The sequence below is a fragment of the Ixodes scapularis genome, unplaced genomic scaffold (genome assembly GCF_016920785.2).
Source record: "Ixodes scapularis isolate PalLabHiFi unplaced genomic scaffold, ASM1692078v2 PGA_scaffold0__279_contigs__length_252992795, whole genome shotgun sequence".
Lineage (NCBI taxonomy): Eukaryota > Metazoa > Arthropoda > Arachnida > Ixodida > Ixodidae > Ixodes > Ixodes scapularis.
Window position 1 is genome coordinate 224,991,474 of NW_024609835.1, and position 26,248 is coordinate 225,017,721.

Below are 26,248 nucleotides of genomic sequence, written 5' to 3' on the forward strand. Positions count from 1 at the left end.
ACAGAGTTACTTTTTCCTCATAGGTAACTGTAACTGTAACGCTGTTACTTTTTACTGGTGACGTGCCCATGACTGAATCGTTTTAAAATATTTAGGAGACATTAAACCGTCGTCCAGAGAAGTGAAAAATCTTATTTTGATAAATTTCTCCGGTACATTGAGGGAGAACTGGGTGCATAGGTGACGTCAGTTTTCTTTAGTGCGGACATTTTATTGATGTGTTACCTGTCGTCAGGCCGCACGACGTCGATTTCCTTGATAAATTTAGCGGGCAAGCTGAAGGTGTTTAGGTCACATTACATTAATTTCCCCGCCAATTTTAGCGGGCAAACTGAATCGATGTGAATATCACGTGTTATCAAGTAACCTGACGTAAATTGTTTTGCTAAATATAGGGGCGAAACTAAATTTCTGTTCAGGTCACGTAACATCAATTTTCCCGTTGACGTGTGTGGAAACTTAATTGGTGTATTGATCACGCGACGTCAGGTCACGTTAACTCAATGGACGTCATGTGACCCGAACACCGATTTAATTTCTCTGCTAAATTTAGCGGTAAATGCACCGAAAAACGGACGGACGGAGATAATTTGGGATTGCAAGTTCCGTTAAAAGTAATTTCATGCTTTAAAAATTATGAGCCTTTTGATGGCGAGAAGACTAGAATTCCGTAGTAAGGCTCGTCAATACGTTAGGTGCTGGGAAAAATCAGCCATCTGCGATAAGTTCTCAATTTGAACAACCTTTGTCCGCGCTTCCTCCATTAAAATTCACGGCGCAAGAGCCCACGTGGAGGTAGGAATAGGAGGAGGCGACATACAGACTCAAGTCAGACAAGCAAGAAATTCCCAAGCGAATCCGGAAGTCAAGGACACGTTCGGTGGTAACTCCTCTAGGGTCCCCAAGTCCGTTCAATGGCGTTTCTTTTTTTGGTCATCGTAGGAGGCGTGCCATTCCAAACGAGAAGTCTCCTCCGGCTTCACCTCTGGTAGCGCTTCGTGTTGCCTCCAGGAGTTTAATTCCTACCTCCATGAGACCCTAGTAAGCACCTGATCTCGTCATACCACCGTCTTTTTCCATGTGATGAAGTACGTCAGCTATGGTCACGGAATGTCAAAAGACGCACACGTAAACGCAGTGCCTGAAGTCAGATAAAACAGCACCATCTTCTGAAGGTACCGTTGCGGCAACGCTATCTTGAGCCCCAAGCTTTGCTCCCAAACAGTCCGCGCAACGCGCATCACCCCTCACTCCGCTCCGCTCGAGGAAACTTGAATATAAAAATTACCGTATCTCCACGTGGTGAATGATGTTGATTTGGGGCGAAGCTCGGGTGGTGCTGATGATACTGATTTTGGTCATAGGTAGTGCTGATGGTGCCGTTTTTATTCATGTCAGTAGAAGAATGTGTGATTTTCTTCTTTTTCTTTTTGTAAGAAGACAGATGGGATGGCAACTCAGAACCCCCTACTCTTTTTTTTTCTTCTTTTTCTTGATACTGATTTTGGTCATATGTAGTGCGGATCAACGTTATTAGAACCAACTCAGTTCTGGAACTCCGCTCCGGAGGGGGGTCTCTTTGCGTGGCGCCTGTTAGAGGGCGCGCGCTCCGCATTAATACTCGGTATCATCATCATTGACGGCGCGCTTGTGGCCGTTGCCATAAATATCGTACATGGCCGTTGCATCTGGCCTACTGAGCTTACGGATGCTTGTGGCGCTTTTTCTGACAGTAGCAGACGACTTTCAAATTGTTTCTGCTGCAGTTGGTAGTCATCAGCACATCTACTATTACAGTATGTACAAACTTGCCCTGATTGTAGCCACCGGATTGTGGCGCCGACGAACTTGGGTTGTTCGAAACGCTTCGCGCTTTCAGCATAGCTAAGGCAGCAGCATTTTACAACAATGCAAAGCGTATGCCAAAACGGTCGTTGCGCTTCTCATGCTTAAATTGTAATTTTTACTGGCGAAAGGGCAAAAATTTACCAAAAACCGTGCTGAACCTCGAGAGGAGTCGGGACTCGCAAGCAGCCGCGGAGCAGTAGCAGACGAAAACGCGTGGAATAATGCGCCGGCGGCGCCACCTCGCTGCAAAAAAAATCGGACACGGTTTCGGACCCCCTCTAATGTACAGCGTCAATGGGAAGTTCCATAACTGAGTTGATCTAGTAACGTTGGTGCGGATGGGGCCGTTTTCATTCACGTCAGCAGAAGAATGTGTGGTTTTCTTTTTTATTTTTTTAAGACAGATAAGATGGCATCTCAGAGCCCCCTATTTTTTTTTTCTTCTTTTTCTTTTTTTTAATGTTTTTTCTTTTTTTTTTCTTGCTCTCGCCGCTGAACTCACGAGCAGGAGCTCGTGAGCTCCTCCTCGTGAGCTCGCGAGCAGGGGCATGCCGGACGGCGGACGGACATACGGACATTGCTAGCCCCCAAGGAGCTTCGCCCCTAAAAGGTCGTTTCAGTTCAAATTCCCGCTGCCACTACGGCGCGGACCTCAGAGGATACATCGAAGTACACCTTTCCAAAAAACGCTCCTAGGCCGCCGCCATGTTGCTGATGCTGATGCGGCTGGTGCGACTCTCGCGCCCTCTATCAGCTAGAAAGTTTCTGCCACTCTCTGGGACTGTGAAGACCCGCTCAGCACGGTTTTCTACCTACGTTTTTGCGGTTTTGCATTCGACGTTTTCTCGCCCCTTTTGAAAGTTTCCACTTAATTTTTTTTTTATGCGTGCTGCGTACCCTTCTTGTGTTATCTTCCATTGTGAGAAATAAGGCTGGTAAGTGCCTGCCTTTCAAGCTTTTCTGCTGGACATTCACAGGAAACGAAGGAGGTGAAGGACGTCGAACGACCCTCGACGCGATTTTGCGAACATTGTTCTCCCCCCTGCCAGAGATAATCCGTGTAGAATCCTCAGTCATTTCCAAAAATAGTTGTCCGGGTTGGGGTGAGAAACGGGTCAGTCGTGTTTGTTTCTTTGCCTTGGTGCGGTTGTGAAAAAAGGAAGCTCTCCCCAAAACGTGCCCCAAAACGAAGTCATCTCGGATTCCGTCCGATCGTCAAGATGTGACTGTTGTCGACTGTGACAGTGTTATTTGAGATCTTTCTCAAATAAATTCTTTACGGATAACGCTCCATCGTGTGGTACGTACGATATATTGTTCGAATGTTAGCACTTCCTCAATTGTATGTCCGTGTCCTGTCCATCGGCAAACACGTTATTTGTGAGCGTGAAAAATGCACGACTTTCGGCCCTCTTCTGTTGCAATTTATTTTTGACAGCAAAGCGCTTTGTCATTCCACATGCGGCGAATCCCGCGGCGCCGTCAAAACTTATTGTAAGAAAAACAAAAACTATCGTAGCACTGCACATTCCAGCCGCATTCGTTCTGTCGCGCGCGTACCCAACTAAAATAGTTTACAGTTTTATTTTGCTTATTTTGTTTTTTCAAGTATGGCACAATGCTTTCTCAATGTCCTCGGGAACATACATGTACCATGAAACACAAAATATAGCGGGAAAATATGAGAATTTAGCCGCCAGCAGCGTTTGAAACTGCGCCTACGCAGGCTGCGCCTATTGAAATCACAGTCCGCTCGGTTAGGGTTAGGGGGGACGCCGGTGAGAGCCTAGCCTCAAACTCAGTGACTGGGCTCGAAAACGGTTTGTTGCCCCTGGGGTCGAGTGTTTTTTGGAAAGGTGTATAGCGTGGCCTTGAAACACGATCCACTAAAACTCTATAATCTTCGGATCGAGTGCGCACCAAGGGTCATCAGAAACGCCAAGGGTTCAACAGGTGAACGCTTTCCGCTTTCAGCGTCAATCTCCTCAACTGCGCGTCCGATTTTTGCTGTAGTGGCGTGGCGCCTTGCATTCACAAGGCGCCACGTTTCAGAGCAGTGCTATCCGCCATTGCCACTGCCGTCGGTAATGTTGGCTGTGCCCTTCAGTGCCCTTTGCGTGACTACGGAATCCTGCGGCGGTGCATTTCTACCTGCCGTTCTTGGCGTGTGTCATGTGGTGTTCTCGCAGATCAGCTTCTTGCTGATAATGAAATTAATGCAAAGGTGCAGCCAGCTGGACAGGGATGACGATAATGATCCCTGGAGAAGGGGAACAGGGGGACAAACGAAAAACACAAATCTTGAAACACAACTAGGTGATTGGTGCGCGAGCGAAAGAATCCGCCTGGTCTTGGTACCAAACCAGGGACCTATTCATTTCCAGTGGAACGCTCTATTAGCTGAGCTAGCCAGGAGTTAGGCGTCAGTAGAGCAAACGGGTTTTATCAGCTGCAATAAGTCTCACACCAACAAGCGTGAACGGCCTGCATTTCAAGGTTTTGATGTTAATGCAATTATACAACTTGCCTGCACCCTTCCGTTAATTGCATTATCATTATGATCTTAAAGTGAAGGCCGTTCACTCTTGTTAGTGATAGAATGGTGGCAGCATATAAAACCCGTTTGCTCTACCGACGCCTAACTCCTGTTTGCTGAGTTAGTAAAGCGCTCCACTAGAAATAAAGAGGTCCTTGGCTCCATACCATGACCAGGCGGAATTTTTCGGTCGCGTACCAGTCACTTAGCTGAGTTTGGAGATTTGTGTTTTCACTTTGTCCCCCTTCTTTGTCTTTTCCAGGAATTCTTATCGTCAGCTTCTAACGTTCGTTTTCTTTAAATGTTTGTTTATTTTTTCGCCGATCTTCGGTGTTAACGAGAAGCATCCACTCGGAGGAGAAGGAGGCAGCCTCCGACACGTGAGCAGAGACAAGGGAAAGCGCAACTCAGGCTTGGCCCCGCCACCCCGCCGCTCGCGAGTAATGTGTGTCCGCGTGTTCCCTTCCGGGACAGAGATCGAACCCCGTCGCGGGGGGCAACAATGTTTTTCTGGCGGAAGATGCCCGAGCGTCGGTCGCTTGTGTGTGTCGTCCGCAAGCCTTCGTGAATGAATGTAAGTTATTCCCCCTAAGTCGTCGTCGTCGCCTCTGCCTCGTCATCGAAGTCAGCAGCCACGACTGGAGAGAGGATTATCGACCCATGGCATCTCTCCCCCCCTTAACGTCCATGTCCTCGACTGAGGGAGCGTGCGCTAGGACGGCTTTCCGAAGACGCGTTTCCTCAAAAACCTGTGTGTCAACGGGAGGACGCGCTTCCACGGAGTGTTGACAAACTGAACGTGCAGCTCGATAACGTTTAAGAGGTAGAGTAATCTCAGTGACCGATAACGTCATGTTTGAAGCAAGTACGATCATTTGCTAACCCTTCGCACCGACAGCTGTTCCCGTTTTCGATTATAAAATCAAAACATGCGTCCAGTATTGACTGCATACACCTGGCGTACGCACCGTAAACTTTTTTAGTATATAGCCGTTCATAAATTTCTAATTTAGGCACGTGTCGCCATAACCAGTTAAAACGAATACCACGGAATTTTACGATCGACCTCTTTAATGTTCGCCTCGATTTAGAGCGTGTGCATATTGTGAAATTTAGACGTCGTCCGTCCCTTTGATGGCAAACCTCTGAGTTATTGACGTAAATATATAAAACGCGCTCTTTCTATTCTATGCATTAATCAGATCCATTAGATGCCAACGTTTCGATAACTGTTTGTTTGGGGGCCAGTTATGGTACATCCGTTGTAGTACTTCTTATACCTACCTCACACGAAAGCAAATTTTCGCGGAGTTTTGACGTTGTAACAACTGAAACTTTGGCCTCCCACATCTAGCGACCGCAGCAACCCCAATTCTCTGCGTTTTGTTACCATCATTGCCACAAGTGTAGCCAATGCACATACACTGTTTGAACAATATTAAGCAGAAATAACGTGTTTATGCATAAACACGGTATTACTGCCTAGTATCCCTATTGAAAACTTTTGCAAGATGGGCTACTTCAAACTGGATTCTTGTCATTATCATGCAATATACAGTAGTACCAGATCCTCTAAACACATCTGCTAGCGAAAAAGAATTACAGGAAGACACTTAAGACTGCTCATCTGTAGGAATGCGAAAGTATTCCTACACGGCAGCGAATTCCTACAAACAGCGCGCCACGTCTTTCTTTCGCACACCTCGCCCTAACGTTCCCCCCACTGCTCAGGCGCAGCGAACCCCACCGCCTCCACGGCTTCCGTGACGAAGCATCTGCGTTGCTCTGCTTTTGACCAATGGGAATTTAACTGCCGTTTCACTGCTACAGACGGGAATTTAACTGTTTTTTCGCTGCTACAAACTGTAACAGACGACGCCGGTTTCGCTCCATAGGACAGTTAATGCTTTCGCATTAATAATCCGCGGCAAACAAGAACAAAGTTAATACCCGGTTTAGTGATTAATATTCCCTTTGCAAGGGGTCCAAGGAAACACCCGCGCCCCTGATTGGTTAATGCTGCCCAAAATGATTATAAGTCGCAGCAATCGACTCGGTTTCAATATGCCTCTATCCCTCAAATTCCTGTCACAACGACGCAAAAATCGCCGGCAGTACCAATCGCAGGAAAAAACTGCCCCGTCCTAAGTGGGCCTCACATAGAACACTCAAATAGCGTGCACTAGCATTACGACGTCATTGCAGTGATATCTACTGCAGACACAGTTTGAGCATGAGTGCTGTGTCGGGCTCAGGCCCGATTGCTCAGTTGGCGCCCTACGTTGACGTTCCATGAACGCATACAGGAAGCTGTTCGCGGGCTTTGGTTATTAATGCGAAAGCATTAATTGTCCCATAGAGCGCCGCCGGTGCTGTTTGTGACCTCGAAAAATGAGCAACTAAAGAAAAAGTGGCGCGCGCTCGGCATCCCCTTTCTTCCCCCTCTTGGATCACGTGTCAGGCGTGGCTGGAAACCCGGAAAAGAAGGGGGGGGGGGGGGGGGGGCGGGGGGTTAGGGGGAGCTGCAAATTCCCGCTCCTAACGCATGCCTGCCGCTCTCGTGTCAGGCCAACACCTCCTAGAAATAAGGCTGTGGCGCTCTTCTCGTGACGTGGCAAAGGAAGGCCATTGGGGTCGCGCGTCGAAGCGAAGGCAACGCGCGTGGATCGACCGTCGTAACGCGCGTTTAGTCACATACCTGTGTCTTATCAGCTAAAATGAAAACAGCACACAGCAACGGCTCTAGAAGACATTTTATTACACGGACAAAATATTACACCGCTTAATAGTCGGTACGAAATGGCACGAGGTATGCGCATAAGACGTCTATAGAAAAATGTGATTGTTTAAGTCGAAAACATTGAGTCACGCAATTATTGCTGTAGGAATGCATATTTTCTACAGAAATACTTCGACAAAATGGTGGGACACGCAGTGATTGGACACAGCAAAATAGATCGCAGTTAAAAATCAGGTTGACGCAGTCAACGCGGACACGGCTAGAAAGCGATGTTATCGAGTGTAGTCACTAAATTCTTGCATTATAACGCGGCCATATGCCAATATTAATGTAATTTCGACCGAATGATATTATGGGGTCAAGAAATCACCTTGCGACGCTCGTATAATCACTCAACACCGCGAGCTGATTAAATCCCATATCATTTAATGAAAACATATTAACTTTTCTATGTGGCAGGGTTACTAATCTTACTATTTCCGGCCAACTAATATGCTTCTTCCTATGGGATCGAGCTGCCTTAGAACAAAATATAACTTATTTTGTATACAATAATAGTATTACCTTAATACGGTTAAGATTCTAGTATAAACGCGGTAAATTGGCAATAAAATAACTTTAGTATAAATAAACACACAAGAAAACAACACACTTTCAATAATCACACAAACTTGGCATTCACCTTTCAGTAAAAACTAGAATATTACCACGCATATTTACAAATGTCGACGCAACTGCACACCGATAACGACGAAAAAGAAAATTCCATTCTATCGCGATTAAACAAAAACAAAAAAACATTGTAGCATGATTAAGAAAGCCCGTAATTAAGTTGTTTCTCACCTGTCGATCGTATCCATACGTCCCACAATATCCGTGAAGAAAAAATTTGAACACGAACTCTAAGTCTCTCTCTGTCGAGAGAGAGGTCTATCCATAAGGGACCAGTGTCATCGTTGCTAGTTGCCATACATGTCACTCAAACCGAAGCGGTACTTGTTCCGCGAATCGATATAAATGCCGTAGTATCAAGCAAACACAACAAAAAAACCACCCGAGACTGCGGTGACGACAGAAAAACGTCGGAAAAAAGAAGTCTGAAAAGAACCACACGAGAGCAGCGGCAGCATTGTGAGGCGAGAGGCTTAATGTTGTCGACCCATCTCTTGCTTGTGTACGGTCCCGGAGGCGATGACCGGGTTTTCCTTCGGTTCCCTTCCCTTCTGAAATGTCTCAGCGATCCTTTTCAGACACTAAGCAGCTCACACACAACGCAAATTTACCAGAATCGGAGCCCGTATGAAGGAAGATGTCGCATCGGAGACGCTACATTCGAAAAGTGTGGAGTTACTGCGGGACTGCACGTAGTCCAGCGGGTGCGGGGATAATCATTAATACAATTTTGGTACTTTCAACCTCGGTACCACGTAGTATATTACGTTTCTATTATATATATATAATAAATTATACAAGACTGCACTTTTAAAACGTATATTAATGTCGGATAAGCGCGCACGAACACCACCGCGCCGCTCGATAAGAACATTTTTTTCAAAACGGTACCAGATAAAGTATGTCACGTAGTTGCGCCATGGCCTTCTGTATTCGACATTGTGACGTAACCACTTGGAGCGCTACGGCCTTATTTCTAGAAGGTGTTGGTCAGGCGTTGCTGGGGGGGGGGGGTTGCAATCACTTCTGCTCCTTTCGGCGCCGAGGAACATGGTGGTGCCTGAGGCATAGTAGCGAAACGTGGCCGTCCAAGCCAGTACACCGCAGACGAACTAGGGGAGCGGAAGAATGACATTCTTGTTTTTGCATCTATAGCCCTTAAGAAGCGCTTAGGTGTCTTCCGTGTTTTTTGTTAGGTAAGGTTGCTGAGACTTGCGCTAGTCACTGTAGTCAAGTCGACGGTTTCAATCTGCATCTATATTCCAGCAATTCGCGCCGCAGCGACCGACAATAGCTCGGCAGCCGAAGTGGGTCTTAGGCCCAGGCGTACCTGGAGCAAGTTGATGATGCCGATAATGCCGAAGATGCCGATGATTAAGGCCATGGCGATAGGGAACACGACATTGCCAAGGAAAGAGAGCAGGAGCACCGCAATTGGGACAAGCAGGAACGTGGTGGCCAAGTAGAAGAGCACAAACCAGCGGTACTTCCCGCCTGTCTCTCCCAGCTGATGGGAGATCAGCAGCGGGAACCTGCAAGAGGAACAACGCCTTTTTCACACTCCCGCTATTATTTATGCGAAAGGGGCTAAAGTAATAAGACCACCTTGCTACTTTGGCTCACAAGGGCTCATGATCAGTGCATTGTTCATAAAGCCAAGGGACTGGTGTCCCTTCTTCTTTGTATTCGGTAGTTTGTGAAGACAACAGAGGATTCATGAATATTACCCATTTCCTACAAAACATGTTTTTGTTGGAAACGGATGATCGCATGAAGTCAACGCGTGGGATGCTATTCAGAAACATTACTTCCTGACAACAACCAATGCTAGTTTATATCGGGGTGATGATCAATAATTTGTTGAATAGGGCTCGCTGAGGCGAATTATAAAAAGCGCTGAAATAAATTTATAAAAATTCCAGAGTAGTATAGATGCATGAGAACCACCCATGCATCGAGTTGCAGCTTCGCTCCCGCAACGTCACAACAAAGTCCCAGCTACATTTCGTTGATATAGCCGAATGCAGGAAACAAGGGTCATCCGGATTCTTACCACTGGCCCCTCTTAAACGGGACCTTTTAGACTATCGGACTCTTCCTGAATAAAAGACTCACTTAATGGCTGCTTTGTCGGACCCTTTCACTTACTTAAAACGGTGGCTGAACCTTTTTTTTGCAATCCCGATTATAAGATATCGTAGAATCTATTGCGATTAGTTGGACGTTTAACGAATTTCAGGGTTTAATAATTAGTGGGTTACTCTTAGGACCATAGATGAACCAGCCTCCCTCAACATTACGAAACACGAGTCTCGGGTTTTACGATATTGAAAGTTCACCAGCTCGCATGCATCTTTTCTGTAATTCGGGCCTGCTTTATGAAAGCTTGGAAGGCATTTGGCCGCGTTTGTTGAACTCTTTTTGTACGGCTATAGATGGTTGGGAGCTTGGTATCTTGCTAGCCACACCAAAAGCACTCTGCTCTTTTATCTGACATCATCGGCTACCGCAATAGAAACAGGGGTTCCGCCATAATAAATGCCATCCCGGGAACAACTCGCGTGCAATATACAATAATATAATACACGCATTATGTACTTTGTCTGAGTTGCCACAAGACGATTTCCCAGGATTTGCAATTGGAGGTTTAGACGAACACACTCTTTTAAAGAAAGCCAGCGTTTGCCCAGACCAGGGCCCGTTTGCTCATCGATTCGGGTATCTCCCCCGGCTGATAGCTCACCCGCAAGTGGAATGTTAAGGTGACGGGACCGGCTTCCTTGGGGCAAGAAACTAGAGGCACTTAGTATTCCAGCCAAAAAGATGCGGTAAGTTCGACCTCGCTTCGAATATTAAATTCCGATTTGGCGCGCAAAGAAAGGGCGGAGAGACTTGAAATATAAGTGAAATAAATCGCACTAGTGTACTGTAGGAGCGGCATGTAAAGCTATTTCTGGGGATGGCTGTGTTAATTGAGAAATAACGAAAACGACAGGCAAGGCTTACGCCTGCTGAGCGTAATTGGTCAGAACGCTAAGTACTACCCCATTCTTGGGCAAGAACTAGTAACTAGTAATACATTAATGATAACTAGTTGAATAGGCCAGTTATCAACAGGTTGAACAGGATAACTAGTTGAACAGGAACAACTAGACGGCGGAAACAATATACAAAACTGCCCATTATATCGACCGCAATATTGCGGGCACAAAATTTACTGTCAATTTATTTTTGCGTGCACGACTGCCTCGACGGCTGCATCAAAACAACTTAAAATCTACAACGCGTGAAATAATAATATTAAGAAAAAAAAAATAAAACTTCGCGGAAATTTGTATGAAGTGAAGCCTCAGCGGAAATGAACTGCCACAGTTTCATGTTGGACCGGCAACGTTCGAAAGCTGTCTCTCGCGTCGTCTTTTCATTTTTGACTTTTTTACCTAGTTTCCTCGGTGATGATTTGTCTGTAGCTGGGACCGGCTACTGTTTTGGTGCAGAGCCCTCGCAGCAGCTTGCGAACGCACAAGTTAGATCCTACATTGCCGACTTCGTGGGAAACAAATTAGGCGTATTTCTCATCCAAGAAAAAATGCGGCACTCTGACAGCGGGGACAGAACTCCAAATATATGCACGGGTACTCAACGGCTACGGTACTTAACGCCAAAACTATAGTTTCCGAGATTTTGTCTCGAAACCTCGGGAATGTTCTCGTGAATAACAAGTGGAGGAAAAATGTGCGGAAACTAAAACATTGATGTAGCGAGCTCGTGCCAAACAAAATGTACAAAATCTGGCGTGGAGGGCATCAATATCAGCGAAGCGGCACTATCTGACACTAGGGTTAGACTAACGTGTCTTAGCCACGCCGGCTGCTTTTACAGCTACAACATGCCACAGAAGTTTTTTTTTTTTTATGAAAGCTACCGGCATTAACATCATTATGCTAGAACATTCTTGGATATCTACGAAGAATCAAAACTTTAACCCTTGGCAGGATTCGAACCCCAAAGGTCCACGTTATAGGTGCGCCGTCTAGTGGACAACGCACGCTGCAATATGGGGACAGTTTTTTTTTGTTCTCTTACGGTTTATGACGATATTTTTCCGGCAAAAGATGATTACGGCAGAGCCAAATACTCCAAATTGAAACCAGAGCATAAATGCGGCTAAGACAACAGGATTTTTTCCTTCATAAATAAACACTAAACACACTTGTTTTCTTAATATTTCGCATTGTTAAGCGCGTCTAGGTTAGCTACATGCGAAACACTCGTCGATCTTAATTTGATAGCCGAGGACGGACTGCAATGATGGCTTCATCCAGAGTGAAGCCGCGGGCGTTGGCTAAAATCGCCAGCTTGACCCCGCTTGTACCAGCCATGCACGTCGGTTTTACGAGTACGACTTTTAGCAATAATATGCCATACAGCTTTTTTACAAGCAATATTACGAAATATGGGTCGCATGGGCGCATCTGTATATTTACAATCAGCTGGAAAGGTTTATTGCAGAACCTAGTACGCGCCTGAAGAAGGGCACCGGGTAGAATATGAGGATGCCGATCAGGTTGAAGAAGGTGTGGCACAGGGCAATCTGGAGCGCGTTGTTCCGGTGCACGGGGTCCCCGGCGAGCGCGGCTACGATGCCCGTGGCCGTCGTGCCCACGTTCGAGCCCAGCGTGAGCGGGTACACGCGCCGCAGATCCAGCAGGCCGAGGGCGGCGAACGGCAGCAGCGCGGACGTGAAGGCCGAGCTGCTCTGGAACACGAAGGTGATGACGCAGCCCAGCAGCAGGCTCAGGTAGCCCACCAGCACCGACAGCGGGAACTTGAAGTCCCGGTTTATGAAGGCCGTCAGCCTCTGCGCGGGACCATGCCATGCGTATACGTACGCCATATTATGTACGGACGGCATTGACATCACATTAGTGGCAGTTATGGTGACCTTGCGGCTGAACGCCTTGCTCTGCAGGTTGCATTTCGCACTGCATATTTTGTCCTTCCCTGTAAGAACAGGTACGCGCCAAGAAACTGAGGGAGAGGAGGTGACGAGAGCGTCCAAGGACGTCAGAACGCTACACTCTGGTTGGAAGTACTTGTTGATAGACAAAAAGATGTAGCTGTTTTTGTCTCTACCATAGCCTTATATATACTGACGAAACCTGGCAGATTGTCACGAGAAGCGGTCACCGAATGTCACGAGAAGCGGCCGCCGAAATGGAAAAGGTGGAGCGGCAGACAACCGATCAGGGGAGAGCCACGTGACTGGCACCCCGCTGCGGCGAGACGCCGAAACACACTTCTCCCGAGCGAACAAGTGTGTTTCGGGTCCTCGTCGCTGCGAAAGCTGTGCGCTGACGTCCAGGATCCCCGAGAAATGGCTCTGTGCTACCACACTCTCGCGCTCCGAATCTCCGACCGGGTACTCTATGGCTCCGTCGTCGAACTGCTAGGCTTTGTGAGTATAGAAGAGGATATGTCTCTACTTACTCTTCGAATGCGCTCGAACGGAAACGCGCAACGCTGGACACCGACGTTCGGCAATCGACCGCCTTTAAAGTTTGAGTAGAGACAAATCTAGCCAGCCCTGCGTCCAGTCAGAGCTCGGGGTTTTGACATCCCTGCGAGCTCTCGTCTCTTCTGTTCGCCCTCAGTTCTCGTCGCGTTAGAATACGATTACGTCAAGTGAAGGCCATATATAGTTCTGTATGGCCTGCAGTTAACGTCATATTATCCAGCTGGTTGTTATTCCAACGTGTCTTTGCGGAGGAAACGACTTCGGTGGCGGCAAATGTACGCTGAAGTAGGCGCGTGCTCAGCAGCAAGGTCACCACAATGGCAGCAGATGGAACGTCAGTTGAAGTCATGTATACGTCCAGGCAGGGGCAGATTCAGAGGGGGTCCGAATGTCCTGGTCCCCCTCTTGAATTCGGCATGTTTAAAAATTTAGGGAGTGGAAACGGGGGGGGGGGGGGGGAGGGGGGTCTTAAACACATAATACGCTGACCAAAAGCTGACGTCCCCCTGTCCCCCTGTGGAAATACCGGCGTCCGCCCCGGCGTACAAGTGACACCTTTTTCTGCAAAATGTATCATCACCATATTTTCGCCCTGTGTCCAAACACGCTGGCTTCCCCGTCATCGATTTCTCATTTCTACATCACCCGAATAGGCTTGGCGGTCGGTTCCATGTAACACGAAGGCGTTTTTAAACCCCTACATTCCTTTTACCTTTGTACTTCAGGCTGTTTTTTCTTGCTATCCTAAAGTTATTTCATGATGCACCAACTTAAGTCGGTGCATCATTCCAATTCAATATTTGTTTTCTGTTTTTTTAGGGAATCTACGGGAAAAAGATTATCCACCACCTTTTCCGCGGAAATGACATGATCATAGGAGCACGATAGTGCTCGTTTTCTTCACTGACTTTACTGATTAAGGTATGAGAAATAATTTGTAGAATGGTAATATAAAAACACAGGCATGTCCGATATTGGGTTTTTGCAGGCCATTTAAAAGAGGTTTTTTGCTCATATAGGAACCATTCGTAGATCGCTCGCAAGGGTAATACGTTGCTTGTGGCAGTTTGTGCCGTCGTTGTGAGCGCCCATCGAGCAAACGCCTCACAGAAATTAAAAAAAAAAAAGTGCGAAGTAAATTTTTAGCGCCCAATATTTTGATAGGTTTACACAGAAAGCATGTTTATTTTGTCATCTGGCGGCCAGTTTTTTGCCCTGGAACATGGGTTTAAAGTTTCGAAGTGCTATATCGTTTCAGCATTCGAAATGACTAAAGTGATGTATCGTCCCACTGGCAGTCAATGAGACTTGGCGTCAGCTCCGCTTCAGGAGTGGGAAGCGGTCGAGGAGATTCTTTACACACTGCGTAGAAACAAACTTGCCTTCACGATGTGGGTCTTAGTCAACCGGGTGAGCATCTTGACTATTAAGAAGAAGCACAGAAGGATGCAGGCCACCGAGAGCACGAGGAGAAGTGCCCCTGTCACCGTGTCGCCCATGTTGAGCCAGTTGAACAGGGCCACGCCTACGAGAGGCCGGGTTCAAGGGAGAGCAGGTAGTCCCAAAACTCTGTCTATTTCGGTTCTAACTTGAATTAGCTTATAACAGTTCAACACAGTAGGATAATCATTTCACATCTTTGCTAGGTTATTACAGTCTTCAGCAATAGAAAATACTCCTTCGACAATGGAGTTTCAGGAAACCGTGCAGGATTCGCTTTGACCGCAACCACATGAGTGACTGACAATCAGCCAGTTATTTGATGGCTCATATATTAGGGAGATGAAATACCTACAGAGTGAGTCACCCCAATCATTGACGGCCTCGGCAGTTGCACAAAAACATTCACGCGCAAAGGGGGCGATAAGTGTAAATTGGCCGGCCGGAAAATTGTTGCAGTGTTTGCGGTCGATACACAATATTGACATTGAGCGAGCGGTGTCCCTTCATTGAGCATGGTATCATGGTTGCAGTTTTGCTGCCGTAAGGATTGTGCTCCCATGAGGTAACGCAGCGTTCGCGTGTTATTTTGGTGAGAACTGTACATCTTGGGTCCTTTGAGTAGATAGGTCAGGCATAAAGATAGCCTAACGTTTTCGACAATGACACTAGTCCGACATCTCAGGTCATGATAGTACAACCTCCCAGACCGTTAGAGACTATCGCTAAACCCAATGATGAGTCAAGAGAAGTAGTAACCAAATGTGAGCGACACAGACAACGTCTACATTAAAAGCGACTTAAGATTTAATTGTAAAACCTAACATTCGCAGGTTGCTGCCGGCCTCTGGCATGACCATAGATACGTATTGGCAGTGCATTTGTTTTGTCCAAGGGGGTTTACGGTTTTGAATATGCATACAGTGTCTAAGCTCTAAGGCTTCTACCCACTAATATAATATGCAGGGCAGTAAATGTAGTTTACAAATAGTGCTACTTGAAGTAGTCTTATTGATCTAGTGTTTCATATAACCCCCATTTGTTGGCACTTATACGCTATAAACAGTAGGTACCACTATCAAATATCCAAGAAACCTGCGTAAGATATAATAGAGAAAATTAGGAGCTCGGACGATATTAAACTTTGGGATATGCTAGACTAAAATGAGCATCCTTGTCCATAGAGGCGATCAGCAGCTACATTGTGGGTGCAGCTGGCTTGGTACATTTGTGGTATTCTGGTGACTTAAATTTGGAATTCACGCCCAACTGGAACACACTGAACAGGAAAGAACGGAAGTAGATAAAGACGGTTTAATGCTTACAGAGACACGCCCACTGCGGTTGCTACGCTGATTCTGGACGAAATGCACTAGTATTTAGCGCTTGCACGGCTTAGGAACGAGCACGGGTTTATATGAGAAGGCTTTGCGAACGGCGCCCGACTCAACGAAGAGTGGGAATTCCAACCCTGCAACGGTCCGCACACTGTTGTGTTCGGATAGCTTATCTGTTCTCCCGGGCGTCGGTGCTTTCGAATGCAGCCACCGCAGCTTCCTTCGATCACCGCTTACGGTACGCGTAATGTTGTCTTCGAAGAACCAATCTTTCCTCCCTGGTGTCGGTGGTTTCGCGTACGCTGTCGCGTACGTTGTGCCACCACCATGGCCGTTCCCTTACAAAAAATTTATATCTGGCCAGATCTGAAGATTTCAGATATGGCCATGTCAAAAATTGGCCATATATAACCTGATATGATATATCTGCCAGATATAGCCTGATACCCCTTTTCAGGTATGGAAATCCCAGATCTGGCTAAGTAAGGAAATTCCAGATCTGGCCGAGCATTTCAAAAGGACACATGCCTGAAATCGGCACTTTATATCCTTTTATTGTCTACAATTCTCTCAAGTGCCCCGGCCCGCACTCGAGGAGTTATGGAAACGGTGGTCCTTCAGCTCCCTAGGGATCACCAGTCTTGACCAATTCCATGGTTACACAGTTTCGAGTGTAATTCGTAGTCACCCTGAACAAGCCTCCCATAGGGCTCAAGTACCTGTCATATCACTTTTAAATTTTCTCATCAATGGCAGCGTATATGATACTGTTCATTCTGTCAAAACTTCAACCAGGCTGAGCCGCCGAAATCTCTTACCATATTATCACTCTCGTGATTGTTGTTTTAGCAGGAATTACTTAAAAGCCGAGAAATCACAACAACCAAAACCGGGATTTAGCTCGGATTCAGCGGAGCTGTTTATGACATTTTTAGCGTTTCTAACTTAATACCAGCGTCTTTGAAGCTGTACGAGAATGATAATAACGTAAGAGATATGTCTGCAGCTCATCGAGGTTGAAGGTTGGATGGAATGCAGAGTACTGACATTGGCGGGACATTTAAAAAGTGGTGTGGCCGGTACTTGGGTTCTTCACGGCACGTGTTCAGGCCTGTGACTCCGAAATACACTCAAATCTGTGTAACCATAAAACCGCTCGAAAGTTTCGATCACTAGGCAGCTGAAGAAACACCGGTCCCCATGATTCCTCGAGTACGGGCCGAGGGGCATGGGGGATTTAGTAAATTGTCTATTCGGGCATAATGTTAACACTTTGAAATAATTAAGCTACATCGAAATACTCGTGAAAACTAGCACAAATAATCTCAAACTTAAGCTTGTCAAAGCTGAAGTTTAAGATAATTTGTGCTAATATTTAGCTCGCGAACAATGAGTCATTCAGAGTTTTCTAACAAAAAATCTTTTTTACTTTTTTAACTTTTTAATATATTGAAAACCGGCCGCCAGATAAGTCTGTATATACGCCAGATAAGTCTGTTTATACACCACATCAGGCTGTATATACGCCAGATAAGTCTGTATATATGCCAGGTAAGTCTGTATATACGCCATATCAGGCTGTATATACGCCAGATAAGTCTGTATATACGCCAGATAAGTCTGTATATAGGCCGTATATAATCATATAATGTTTGTAAGATGTAAATGTAAGATATGGCCCAGATATAAGATTTCCATACGGGTTGGATTACCTTCTCTCCCGTTCTCGCGACACGACATAGGAAGCGCTACAGAAGAGTCCTTCCCTCTTGCAAGAGGGGAAGTGGGCGCAACGAGCGAATAAACTTAGCAGAAGAGCATGGCCGGAACCGCTAATTGGCCTCACAAAACCAGTCCAGTACAGTCCGAACCTCGACTGTCTAAACGAACGACGGCTGCATGCACCAGAGCAATAGATGCTAAAGGATTTAATAGATATAAAGGAGTTTATTGCAGACTGCTTCCGGCTGTCCCACAAAGCTCTTCGAAACCCGCTGTACGAGACCCGGAACTTTGTCCATACAGAGCTAGCAGCGGGCATACGCAGTATCGGCTTTTCCGTTGCGCGGAGCATAGCGGAAAGTGAAACATGGTCTAAAGATGCTCCTCATTGAAAGCAAACATAGAGGAAGTAGTTAAGGCGCGACACAGGTTTGCGTTTGTCTGCGTTTGAGCGCGGTAGGTAGCAGTCGCCTGAGGAACAACGCTCACCTTCGCGCAGTGCTCTCGCAACGTGCAAAAAAAAAAGTTGATCGAGTTCCACTTTCGAACGCTTGAATACTGAAGAAGTGGTGCGGCATACCAATCAGAAGCCGAATAAAGAAAGGGAGGGCGGGGGCGGGGGTGGGGTGCTTGACCATACCCTTTGTCGTCGTGCATCCAGTTGCCCATCGGGCGATGGTATTTTTGCTTTGCTGGTTAAGGAGTGGTGTAAACCCAAGATAAGTTTTTTTTAATGCGAAAGCATTAACTGTTTCATCAAGCGAGCCGACGTCATCAGTTTAAATCGCGAAAACGGCGCCTTAAATCCTTTCTCCAAGTTTAGCCAGCTTCCAGCTATGAAACCATGCGAAAAGCCTTGACACGGCACCTAGTTTCCCCGATCCGAAAGGAGCAAAGGAAAGCTGATGGAATCTCGGCTTCGGTCCCATTGGCTGGCGCGCGTCGACGGGGCTCCCATTGGCCGCTGCGCGTCAGATATAATGATAGCTCACACGATGGCGTTGCGTGTCTGCGAGGCAGCGGCTCCATCGTTCCACGCCCAAGGTCAGCAAGGCAGCGCGCCGTACGCCGCTGACGAAAGAAGGTAGCGAAGAGCGGCGTGCGTGTTTTCGCATTCACAACTCATAAGAAGGGCTTAGGTGTACCTCCAGCCTTTTTCAATTTTTTTTCCGCATGACTGGCGAGGATTTAAGCCAACAAAAGCCGCGAAAGACAGCAGGATTGCTTTTAAAGCCGATGACCAGACTCGAGGTTCTGCAAAGCAGAAGATCCTCCTCTCCATGGGGGAGGAGGAAACAGGCAGCGGCGGACAGGGTAGAAGGGGAGAGAGGAGGAAGCGAGGGAAAAGTGGAAAGCGCGAACTGGTCGTCGACCTTTAAGCCCGGTCATGTAGACGCCGTTTCCGGGTACCGCCATTTTCGCCATAGATTTCGCTTACGATTAGTGAACCCCAAAAAGCCGACAGTGTGTTCTTACTGGCTCTTGATTGCAGTCGACTTCATTTGGAAGAAACTACGTATACAAGCATTGCGCAAATGCGCTCAACCTTCTGTATCAATCTCTCTGCAACTCAACGTACCGCGCTCGAACGAAAATGTGTGTATGGGAATTTAGCTAACTTAGTCAGCATATTTTTGTCCTCCCACATTTTTATTAAGTTAACTATATTCTGCGTAGTCCTCAGCTTGTTTCGTACGTATTAAACTAGTATCGAGCATTTTTTAGTTTTTCTATTATAGCAATGTCAACGAGTATCTAAATTAATTTGGGGGATCTGTGGGCTCCGCCGTTTGGAGGGCCCGCAGTACCATGGAGCTCGCGCTGCAGAACCCAGGAACCTATAGTTCAATCCCCACCCCTGCCAGTTTCGATCTGGATGAGTCAAATGCCTTGTATCAATAGAGCGTGATGCACGTTAAAGGCCCCACGCTTGTAGGGGTACTACACTAGCTAATTTTCACATCTACAGCTGACACGCCGGACGCACACTGCTCACTAACTTCCGGCTATTTAAACAAACACACAATATAATTTAGTGTCCAATTTCTATAGAAATGCGACCAAAGTATATTCCACCCCTCCGGTGATGTAGTACATCAGATCTCATGGATATCTGGAACAGTCTCCGAAAATGGCGAACCGTCGAGTCACCCTTCTACATGTTTACTTACATCTTTCGATACATTCGTCACCTTCCTTTTTACAACATTCCTTCAGGAGGGAGCTATTGGTCGGATGGCCCAGGACTATATCCTTCAGTACATCTTTGTCCAACTGGAAATAAAGCGCAATGGAACAATTATAATTCCCTAGGCACATCTCTGGAAAAGCTGTCAATGTTCATGCTATACTTCGTTTCAGCTTCCGTCCGAGCGCAGCCAAAGCTACGTGTGGCCGGAGCCAATCAGACGCCGGCAATAGGTCAGGCGATCTCGCCTGCACCTTTGTATCACTCCGCTGCGCCGCTCGTCATCCGCGCCGCCCCCGCTCGCCGAGTATTTCGTCTGCTACGGGTGTATAACGGTATCGACTGCTACAGGTTTCAAAAGTGCCCTTTCACGTTCTGAAATTCAGTCACAGGGGATATCAGTGCGTAGGCTGACCGCTGCCGTCTGTGTCCGAGCTTTGCGCCTGTTCGGCATAGTTTCGAGATGTAAAGTACAGGTTGCAAGGTGCCCGATGACCTGGCCGTTGGTGTTTCCTTGCATTGTCTGGATATACCAGGGCTCGAGGCGCAGTCCTTTTCACCAGCTTCTCGGCGTTCAATGTGATCGGCAGGTAAAGAGGTGCCCTGATTTCGCTGCTTATCAGTGAATTGTAGGGGGCTGGACGCTTTTCTTGTTTACAACGCATTCGCGGTACGACGCCGCCGGAGTCTCCTGCCGTCACGACCTCTCACACCTGACGCCCAAACGTGCCTTTGCGAAAGGACGTTTTGAAGCGACTCGGTCAATCGGTGAGGAAAGTGGCGAAGCACATGATTCGGCCATTACGGGAACGAAATCACACAGAAAAACCGAGCGCTGCAGCCGTGTTGCCGGCGGACGTACGTGTTTTCACCAAACCACATGCATTGACATATTTTAATAAAAACATGAACTTCAGATATTTAATTCCTTCAGCTGCAAATAATTTTCAGCAGTACATATCTGGAATATTGTGCAATGTTTACGCACAAAACAGTTATTTAAAAAAGAATCTTTTGCGGACTACTTTGTGGTGAGTAGGAATGCTCTTCTCGAAGTTGCGAACCGTCCCTCAGCCTTTGGCTGCGCTCGGACGGAAGCTGAAACGAAGTATAAATATTTCATTTTCGTGCTTCCCCGGCTCAGCTAGTGGGAGGGTAACTTTATAGTCCCCTAGGAAGGAGTTTCCTTCGCCCCGCCCCTAGCGTGAGCTTTCTACCTTTCGACAACGCTTCGACGTCTCGTGAGTTTCAAGCGTGCGCGGGTAGCCAAAGCACGGTGAAAGGCAGCGAAGAAACGCAGTGTCGTTTTCACATTGTCAGCAACTTTACGGAGAAAAAGTGAGAGAGAGGAGGAAATGAAAGCGCGCTGTGACGTCCGAGTGCCGAGCTCTCTCTGCAAGGATCGGTGTTCGGTAAAGGAAATCTGAAGGGTACTTGAAGTAATGGTGAAGGTAAATGAGAGGTCATATACTTCAAGTCAAGTAGTAAGTACACCGGGTGAAATGTACTTGAGGTAAAATTCTGTGAACGCAATGCACTTCCAAAGAAAACTACTAGAACGTTTTAACGATATATTTTATGATGCCCTTTCAACGCATGCCAATTTAAAAACTGGTATGCATCGCGCCAGGAGGTAATCGGGGGCGCATCAGCTATTTCTGGAATTGGCGGACTGGATAATGTTGGATAGGAGAGGGCAGACGTCAGGCCCGTAGTTTCAGCAAGCAATCCACTGATGGAGGAATGTTCTCCTGCAATCTTTTTAATACCCTAGCTCGCGCCGACCGAGTGAGAAAGTAGCGAGAGTTAGAAATGCTGCGGGAAAGACGCCCCCTGTACAAACGGAGCGATGCGTCGTGTGCTCGTGTTTCTGGTGCGAGAAGAATATCCCTACCTGTATTCTTTCACATAGACAAAGCATGATTTGTGATACCATTTTAACATGACCAAATTCAGGGAATGCACTGTGAAGTCGAGAGTTGCACTTTCTTCGTTAAGTGCCCCAAAAATTCTTCAAACGAAGCAGACCTGCATACTCAGAGAGAGTACCTCAAGTCAAGTATACATCTTCTAAACCTTGGATAAAGTAGTACTTTATCTGCGCTTAGAAAGTAGGGCAGACGCGAAGCTTTGTCTCTAGACGCTGTCTTCCCCCAATCAGCGAGAAGAAGAACGTCGTCTACTTCTAGCGCAATATCTCGCGCTCGAACGCATTCAAGCAGAGAATAGATACAAACGGAGCCTTAGCCTTGGCGTGTACTCACTATTCTTCCAATCAGAGGAGCCAGGAGCTCTGACGTCACCGAGCGTTCTCATCTTCTCGTTTCCCTCGGTTTCTCACCGTATAAGAAAAGTTGGACGAAAGCTCACCTGAACAATGAGCTTCACAATCGGTTTGGTGACGGCGGAGAGGTACTCCGCTTTCTTCATTTTCTGCCCCTTGTCGACGATTACGACGAACTCTCCGGAAATCGACTCCAGCAAGTCTGCGAAATGAAGGAACTCCAATGCCCCGCCAAATAACCCCCCCCCCCCCAAAAAAAAAAAAGAAAAGCAAACAAAATTTTATTAAAATATCGGTCCGACCGACCGTGATCTGTGAAAACGTACTTGACAATTAACGGACGCATGTTTTCTTTTACAGGGGTTCTTAGTTTGGGAGCACGTGGAAGAGTTGGGCACGGGTTTTCCGGATGGGAACATTTAGTCACCTATTCACTTGAATCGATTGACTCCAGTGTTGGAGTCTAAAGTTTGCGTGACTCCCGCCCCCCTCCCCCGCCCCCGCGCACCCACCAAAAAGTATAGACCTTTTCATTTCAGCAGTTGCCTGACCGGCGGGTAGAGGGCGCTGGCGCACTCGCCACCATTAGGTTGCTTCAATTTGGCCGGTTTCGGTTTCAACGTGCACGCGATTGTGATGCTGTTTCATGCCACTTTCGATTGATTTTGCGATATAAATTTCTTTCTTGTAGCACACAACGAATGAAACAATAGTATTGAGTCACTTGGCAAACCACGAAGTGGTTTCGAGCCTAAATTACGATCTTTTTGTACGAACACTATATGCGTCTGATTCCGTCCATCGTTAACTTCGGTCAGGTTCGGTGGTAAAACAACTGCGCTGATGCACAGGGAGGAGTACCATTATCCACGGCCGTACCCGTGGACACTAATTTCCAGAAAAAAAATAAATAAAGAGCAGGAGAAGCTCCGCCTGCAGCGTGCGCTCGTTGCCTGCAGCCGTGCTTTGGCTGTGCGTGCACCGAGCGGTACGGAAGGTAGATAGCTCGCGCTCAAGTGAGATATTGAACTGATCATCTCATATTGCAACAGACTATATTGCATCAGTGCTTAGCGAAAAAGCAGGTTGACAACATGATTAACAATCTGCTGAATCACCAAAAACAGATGAACTGACAAGTTTCCTGTTTGATGTTTTGTTTCCGTACACTAACCTTTTCTAACTTCAAGACTGGAAACGTCTTTTATGACTAGAAAAGTTTCATATGATCACGTAGATAATATGAAAAAGTGATATTGTCCCTGCCTGTTTTATTTAAAGAAATGAAGCGCTCGAGAAATATTTTGATAGACCAGCGTAGGCTGACTAGAAAATTTCTTTAACTAAAGTACTCATTAACAGCATTTCAAAATATTGGCCTTACGAAATAAACTTTTTTTTTTTTTATATGGACATTTGCTTACGACGTTCTCAAGGTATGAGAATGGTGAGATAAGTGAATGCCAGACTTCAAATAAAGTCTGATATTCATCTTCCATAAAATTTGCCAAATTAAATTGAAGAGCGCAGAAGAAATCCGATCAAATTGGCTGAAGTCGAACGCCAGGCGCCACCCAATGGACGAAAGCTGTTCACTGATTTTAAAACAATACGCTTTGCACATTTTGACGTCGCCAGCTACTGAAAGTAACTCCCTATTCGCCGTCGACAACCGCGGCTGCACTCAGGTGATTTTCATGCAGAAGGATTCTTTTCGGCGTCACATTTTGTGAATCATAGGCACTATCAAGCTGTCTGTGACAGTTACTTACGCGGGGAATACAAATATTTGTGTGGAAATAAATTAATTGAAACTGCATGGTTATATTAAAAAATGACTTAAGCAGCTGAAACCAAGCACGATATACTATTCCGTGGAATTCATAAATATACCGATGAAGTCAATGCTTATATCACACACGCGATTAAGAACGTAAAACAGATGTAGGTGTGATATTGCGAACAAACTAGTTGCCTAATGTTAAGGTACTATTATTTGCAGCATAAAAAAAAATTCAAACTAAACGTTTGTTCCCGCGTCTTGTTCACAAGTTCCCTAGCGTAACCAAAAGAAACTGTTTTCGATCTGTTGTAACTACAAAACACCACGCTTTCAGGAAATACACGTGGCTAATTACGCTGAGTGTTTTTGTTTCTTCCCTTGACACCAATGCGAACTCATATATTTAATAACATTGGGCTACCTATTGCAAATGTTCCGCCCTTATTAGTAACCAAACCTCAGTTCTCGTAAGTTATGGGTATTTGAACCCTTGAAGCTCTCTTCAAGTCATATATGTATTCAATGTGCGCAAGTGCTAACGCTGATTCCTGTTCCTATAAAGCCTTTTCACACGTAACCCGCACGCCGACGGTAAAAAATATTCAAAACGGTTACACAATTAATTACAGAAGTTGCGCGCACAATGATGTAATGCAATTGCATGGTAAGTATAAGTATCGGACGACACTTTACGGAGTAAGGCAAAAGACGCGGTGAAACGCGACGAAAAACACGAATTCAACGCATCCGCCAAGGCGCGGACGGGAGAGCGGAGCAACAAGTTGAAGCAACTTAATGGCGGCCGCATCACGTGATTCCAAGATGGCAGCGCCCATGCGGCGGAGGGTGAAAAGGTCTATACCACTGAGCTCGTCGCTTTTAGCTAAACATACTTTTCAGTTATACAGATTGGCGCTTTCATTCAAACTGAAACGCTGTGACTGAGGTCTAATCTTTACCAAAAGTTTGTTGGTTTTTGAAGCATTCATGATTTGAAACTCAGTGCACATGGCAAGCCCGTCGGAAATTTCATTTTAACATTATTGCCCATTGAAGCCGCCGTGGCAAAAGCCGACGTTTTGTGTCACCTGTCGGAGATCGTATGTTTAAGGGTTTGCATTTTTGTCACGTCTCCAACGTCTGCACAAGGACTCTTCTATGATACTCTCGGAATAGTAATGAGCGGAAAAAAATATTTTAGAATAGTTTCTCCAAAAGAAAAGAAAAAAAAGGGAACTGTGGGAAACGCTTGAATAAACAAATGTTTTAAAAAAGCAACAAAAAAAAAGCAAACTCGGAAAAAAAATATTTTTATTTGCCTATTTAATACAGGCAAGCAAATATAAAAAGAAGATATAATGATATGTTCGTATACCCGCGAAGAAAGCTTCAGCCTTGTCAGGTGGCCGGTATGAATGCGCCCTCGTGTGGGTGCTATTCTGGCCAAAATGAGAGCGTGGATAAAGTTAATTACCTCATGCTCGTAATTATCTTTAAATTTAATAAAAAATATGTTTTTACAAAAATTACGTTTCTTATGTTGGGTTCTTTGATACTATATGACTCACGCACTATGTAACAACACAACAAATCTAACGCATAAAATGCTACGCAAATAAAGGGGTACTATAAAACATAATCCGGCAGAAATCAAATGGCGGTAAAACATGAGTATAAGACCTAATGCAGTTTTCTTATAGGTCACATTCTTTACGAAAGTTCCAAGGATTAATGAGTCAAGAAGTAATCTTTTGCACTCCATGAATTGCAGTTCAGGAGACCCACGTACTGAATTTTATTTACATGCAGTTCCGAGTGCAAACCATTACCTAGTAACTCTTAAATTTCACATTTTGTAAAGTGTGTTGCTTTTAAAATAAATAGCTTATAGTTACGCTCTACTGCCATGTATTTTTTCAGGATTATGTTTAGCTTTACCCCTTGATTTATCCCTTTATTTGTTCGGTAGTCTATGCGTTAAAATGTTTGTGCTCTTACGTGGCGTGTGACTCGCGGCAGTTTAGTAGCAAACAACCCCATGGTTTTGGGCATTCCGCCATGGTGTGATTATTTCATTCCATTTATTAAACGTTCCAATGACCGATTCGTCATTTAAGTCTACTTATCGAGTGAATCTTGAGATGCTGATGTGAACAGATGTATAGATAATTATGGCCGAA